The sequence below is a fragment of the Lampris incognitus genome, chromosome 10 (assembly GCF_029633865.1).
Source record: "Lampris incognitus isolate fLamInc1 chromosome 10, fLamInc1.hap2, whole genome shotgun sequence".
Lineage (NCBI taxonomy): Eukaryota > Metazoa > Chordata > Actinopteri > Lampriformes > Lampridae > Lampris > Lampris incognitus.
In genome coordinates, this window is record NC_079220.1 from 8,135,223 (window position 1) to 8,141,222 (window position 6,000).

General features: G+C 46.6%; 1 protein-coding gene across 1 annotated transcript in view; it reads right to left on the bottom strand.

Annotated features, from left to right (window-relative positions):
- The window catches only part of grap2a (GRB2 related adaptor protein 2a), a 40,544-nt gene extending 34,871 nt beyond the window's left edge, over positions 1–5,673 (bottom strand). The window contains exon 1 of the mRNA XM_056288047.1: positions 5,592–5,673. The gene's annotated coding sequence lies outside the window, so the exon portion shown is untranslated. The remainder of the gene's footprint in view (positions 1–5,591) is intronic.
- Between the last annotated feature and the right edge of the window lie 327 nt (positions 5,674–6,000).

Here is a 6,000-nt window from a genome sequence, read left to right on the forward strand (position 1 = left end):
GCAAAGCCCACATCCTCCGGTATGATTGTGTTTGTATGACATGACTTGACTTAACCTCAGCGGGGGGGAGAAGGGTGGGGGGGGGTGTCAACAAAGCCAAACTGTGAACGTTTTAGACCAACGAACATAATGCAGGAATTCAGTCATCAGTCCCCAACCCCACCCAGAGCCATGTATGTATACCAACATTCTCTCCATATATATAGTATATATATATATATATATATATATATATATATATATATATATATGTGTGTGTGTGTGTGTGTGTGTATCTATATATACTATAGCGTTTTTTTCTGAAACCATCAATGGTGTTATAAGTGCTCAACTAATGAGGAGCAGAATATCCACACAGATACGGGGAAAAACAGTTTTAATACATGGGTGAAGAGAGGACATTTAGGTGCCAACACAGATACAGGAACACAGATACAGGAAACTTTCAACTTCAGCTTTCAAATTTCAACTTTCAGCTTTCAGCTTTCAACGTCAGCTTTCAGCTTTCAACTTTCAGCTTTCAGCTTTCAACTTTCAACTTTCAGCTTTCAACTTTCAGCTTTCAGCTTTCAGCTTTCAACTTTCAGCTTTCAACTTCAACTTTCAGCTTTAAACTCAGCTTTCAGCTTTCAACTTTCCGCTTTCAACTTCAGCTTTCAACTTTCAACTTTCAGCTTTCAGCTTTCAACGTCAGCTTTCAGCTTTCAACTTTCAGCTTTCAACTTCAACTTTCAGCTTTAAACTCAGCTTTCAGCTTTCAACTTCAGCTTTCAACTTCAGCTTTCAGCTTTCAAATTTCAGCTTTCAACTTTCAGTTTTCAGCTCTCAACTTTCAGCTTTCAACTTTCAGTTTTCAGCTCTCAACTTTCAGCTTTCAACTTTCAACTTTCAGCTTTCAACTTTCAGCTTTCAACTTTCAACTTTCAGCTTTCAGCTTTCAACTTTCAGCTTTCAACTTTCAGCTTTCAACTTCAGCTTTCAACTTCAGCTTTCAACTTCAGCTTTCAACTTTCAGCTTTCAACTTCAGCTTTCAGCTTTCAACTTTCAACTTTAAGCTTTCAACTTCAGCTTTCAGCTTTCAACTTTCAGCTTTCAACTTCAGCTTTCAGCTTTCAACTTCAGCTTTCAACTTTCAGCTTTAGCTTTCAGCTTTCAGCTTCAGCTTTCAGCTTTCAACTTCAGCTTTCAGCTTTCAGCTTTCAACTTTCAGCTTTAGCTTTCAGCTTTCAACTTCAGCTTTCAACTTCAGCTTTCAGCTTTCAACTTTCAGCTTTCAGCTTTCAGCTTTCAACTTTCAGCTTTAAACTCAGCTTTCAACTTTCAACTTTCAATTTCAGCTTTCAACTTCAGCTTTCAGCTTTCAACTTTCAGCTTTAAACTCAGCTTTCAGCTTTCAACTTTCAGCTTTCAACTTTCAGCTTTCAGCTTTCAACTTTCAGCTTTCAACTTTCAACTTTCAACTTCAGCTTTCAGCTTTCAACTTTCAGCTTTAAACTCAGCTTTCAGCTTTCAGCTTTCAACTTTCAACTTTCAGCTTTCAGCTTTCAACTTTCAGCTTTCAGCTTTCAACTTTCAGCTTTCAGCTTTCAACTTCAGCTTTCAGCTTTCAACTTTCAACTTTAAGCTTTCAACTTTCAGCTTTCAACTTCAGCTTTCAGCTTCAGCTTTCAGCTTCAGCTTTCAGCTTTCAACTTTCAGCTTCAACTTTCAGCTTCAGCTTTCAGCTTTCAGCTTTCAACTTTCAACTTTCAGCTTCAACTTTCAGCTTTCAACTTTCAGCTTTCAGCTTTCAACTTCAGCTTTCAGCTTTCAACTTCAGCTTTCAACTTCAGCTTTCAGCTTTCAACTTTCAGCTTTCAACTTTTAGCTTTCAGCTTTCAACTTCAGCTTTCAACTTCAGCTTTCAACTTCAGCTTTCAACTTTCAGCTTTAAACTCAGGTTTCAGCTTTCAGCTTTCAACTTTCAGCTTTCAACTTCAGCTTTCAGCTTTCAACTTTCAGCTTTCAACTTCAGCTTTCAGATTTCAGCTTTCAACTTTCAGCTTTCAACACAGATACAGGAAACTTTTGTTCCTGTATCTGTGTTTATATATATATATATATATATATATATATATATATATATATATATATATATATATACATACATATGTGTGTGTGTGTGTGTGTGTGTGTATGTGTGTGTGTTATATGAGCCACGTAGTCCATGACTAGGCCTCAGTTACACTTGAAACCAAGTGAAACAGCTGTGGTTTTCACAGCAGGTTACCAACAGGCTCCAGTACTCCAAATTGTTCAGTTTCTTGACCACCATCCGTCTACATAAACCATTCATTGCTCCGTCAGCGTGTCAGGATCAAACTGGGTCCGTCGGCCCGTGTGCCACCACCGGCCCGTGTCTTCATATCCGTCTCTACGTGTACATCACCTTAAAAGAAAATGGCTGAATATCTGCCAATAAGATGGGTTAAAAATGTGTTCACTTTAGGCAACATTCTGTTTAGTAATCCCACCCTGCACCCTGCAATAGCTGTGTTGTTTCTGCAGAGATGGCCTACGTTTCTGACGGGCGTCCGGTGGCAGCAGGACGCCCGGCGGTGCAGCACGCTCATAATGTATTGCCATTGTATACTGAAAGGTAGGCTGCTGGGAATGTGTACCTCAGTTTCCTCCATCACATAAGTGCAGTGTGCACACAATCAGCCGGTGTCATCACGACTGTCGTTCAAAGCGACGTTGGCTTCCTTCGAACCACTCCGCTCGCGCAGTTCACACGAAACAAACTGAAAAAAACTACTGTACGTTGGGAAACTCGTCCACTTTTTACAGCACGTCCCTCACCCACCTTTGCTTTTACACCAAATATAACCCCCCCCCCTCCCCAAACAAGATGGTGCTGCTTATTTTGCTGTTCAGACTTCACAAAAGCAACAACAACTTGAATTTATACAGCGGCCTTCGGTGGACCCAAGGAGGCTTTACACCTAGTGGAGCGGACAAAGCCAATGCAAGAACAGAAAATAGAAATAGTAAAGGGGTTCCAGCCGCGTATGGGGCGAAAAATGAGACGCGAGCTACGTTATCCCCATCCACCCGTAGCAACACCTGAGCAGCGTCCGGACACGTTCGGCGTGAGAAACGAGGAAACGAGGAGGGCCCTGACCTCCAGCCGCCATCCACTGGACTTCTCTGAACTTCCTGCTGTTCCAGGCGGCTCGGTTAGAGACAGGAACACCTGGCCTAAAAAAAACAACCCCAATTCAGCACGTTTGCTTGTTTTGGGGTTGTTAATTAACCGCTGCTATGTGGGGTTCTGTGAAACGGCTCCTTTGTTCGAGGAACTCCGCGCTCGGTTATGCCGGACCCAAAAAACGCGGCCCATCCCATTTAGGACAGCACGAAGTCCGGCGAAACCCTTCCCCTTAGACGGCCCTTATTAGCTGGGATCTTCTGCAGCGGTTGAGAGACGAACGGAGGGAGTTTTCGGTGTGCGAGGGAAAATGTGAGTTTCCCTGAAGCACGCACCACAAAGGAACGCGTGCACGCTGCAGATGGTGCAAGAATTAAGAGATGTTTATCTGTGCATCCTAATGAATTCCCCTTCACCATAACACGGCGCTGAAGTCGCTACGTGTTATGCTGGGCTGAGAGGGGGCCTGTGTGAGTCATTTGCATGGTTGTTTATTTGCCTATTTGTGGGGAATGCGGACTTGTCCTCCAGCTGAGATGCACGATGTGGAGCACTGATGTGATGCTGTCTGAGCTACAAACTGAGCATGCTCCCCCCCCCCCACCACCACCACCACCTCCGCCCCCCTTTTCTCCCGAATTGTACTTGGACAATTACCCTACTCTTCACACCCGGCTTCCCGCCCGCAGACACGTAGAGACGCCCGACCAGGCCGGAAGTAACGTTGACTTTGTTTGCACATGACGTCACGGACTACAGACGGAGGGCGGGAAGTGACTTTCTACCCAGGAAGCGCCAACACAAATGTTCGAAATGCCTACGTTTGGCGTCATTAACTGAGAAACCACAAGGGGGTTTTTATTGAGGACCAAAACTTGTTGTTCATGAGGGGTCAACGACGCAAGAAATTGGTCGAAAACGCCGGAAGAAAATGGCTCGCGAACCGCCGCCCGCGGCTCGGGAGGGGCGGAGTCGGACAACGCGCGCGTGTTGCAGTGACCACTTCCGTCAAAAATAAATCCCTCGTCATAAGGTACGGCTCGAGTCCAGCATGTCTTACTTGCCGTTTACACCTTTCGCTCACAATATCGTCTAAACTAGCACAGCTCGGGCTAAGCTAGCGCCATCTCCTCCATTCTGCTCTTCACTTCCGGCCCTTCATCTGGACCTCGCGCGTCGTCGGAGTCACGTGACCACAAACGTATGGAAACATGCAGACAGTAATGGCGTACCCGTTCATGACGCTTCGAAAATAGATAAAATACTGTAAACTACTAATAAGACACGTTAGTCCCCTAGCTAACGGGTCTGACCCTTTAGCCGAGCGGTTAGTGACGTCGCCTTGTGGTGCAGGACACTCCGTATCGAATCCCGCACCGGGCAAGAAAATAACCGGTTACATTGGCGGCAGCGGTGGGACCCGGAAGTGTGCAGATCCTCAGAAGTCTCTTCGGAGCGCGGGAAGAACAAAGTGCGAGGGCGCGCTTCCGGGAGAGGGTGACGACTGTAAACTACTAATAAGACACGTTAGCCCCTAGCTAACGGGTCTGACCCTTTAGCCGAGCGGTTAGTGATGCCCCCTTGTGGTGCAGTACACCTCGTATCGAATCCCGCACCGGGCAAGAAAATAACCGGCTACAATAAAAATGCTAGCTTGTCTGAGCAATTCCTCACGGATCCGCGGTGGGTTTTCTCCGGGTGCTCCGGTCCCCCCCCCCCCCCCCCACACACACACACCATCAGGAAGACATGCGTGTTAGGGTTAATACCCCTGTCTGTGGCCCCGAGGCGTGGCGAGACGAGCTGGATTCGGTCCCCGGGCCCCGCTGCCCCGAGCTACACAGCTAGCTAGCATGGGTTCAATGCAGCCCCCCCCCCCCCCCACGGGGCAACGTATCTCACATCTCATCTCGAGCTCGTCACCACAGACATTCCTCACACTTGATGAAGTAAATCTCACCTCGGTCCGGATGTCCGCCATATTCATATCTTACCCCCCCCGCCCGCCCCCCCACGAAGTCAGCGTGCCCTTAGAATAATGTTCAGCATCTGCGCTTATTATTTTTCATAACTTGTAGTAATAATCCCAGTGGCCGCCATGCAACAGATGACGTTTACCTCAAAATATGCAAATTGTTTAATCTGTCTGAGACACAAGACCCCCCCCTCTCCCCTTTCCCCGTTTATGTTGAGTGAGTGAACCCCTTTTTCACGGAGCCCGTTGTATCAGAGGCATAGGATGCTGCACGGAACCCTGATTCTGGGTTGTAAAAGGGTCTATAAATAATAACAAGCGGTGCAGCTCCAGCGGAGCGCTTTACTCCGCTGGAGCTGAACTATATTTGATCTTGCAGGAGAAGCAGTTTACAGAGAGTCTTCAATCGACCTGAATTTACTCACCACCGCCACCACCACATGCATGTAGCACCTCAGCCAAACCACCGGCGCTTCGCAGCTGCAGGTGGAGCTCACTCACATCCGCCTTTGCTGTTACTCCACACCACAACAGTGTACCTACGATGCTTCAGTTTACAGACACTAATCTGATGGGTGTGTGAGAGAGAGAGCGAGAGAGAGAGACAGACAGAGAGAGGGGGGGAGGAGGGGGGTGTTTGCATGTTTGTATGTATTTATGCATGTGTGTGTGTGGTGGTGGTGGGGGGTGGAGGTCTTGATGCATTGTTTGCCATGAATTTTTTGTGCACAGCGATACAGAAACGCTCAAGTCAACTTTTTCAGAAATGGTAAAAAACACGACTTAACCTGTTCTCTCCGTTTTACAAACTACCACGCCGTGCACGTAATTATG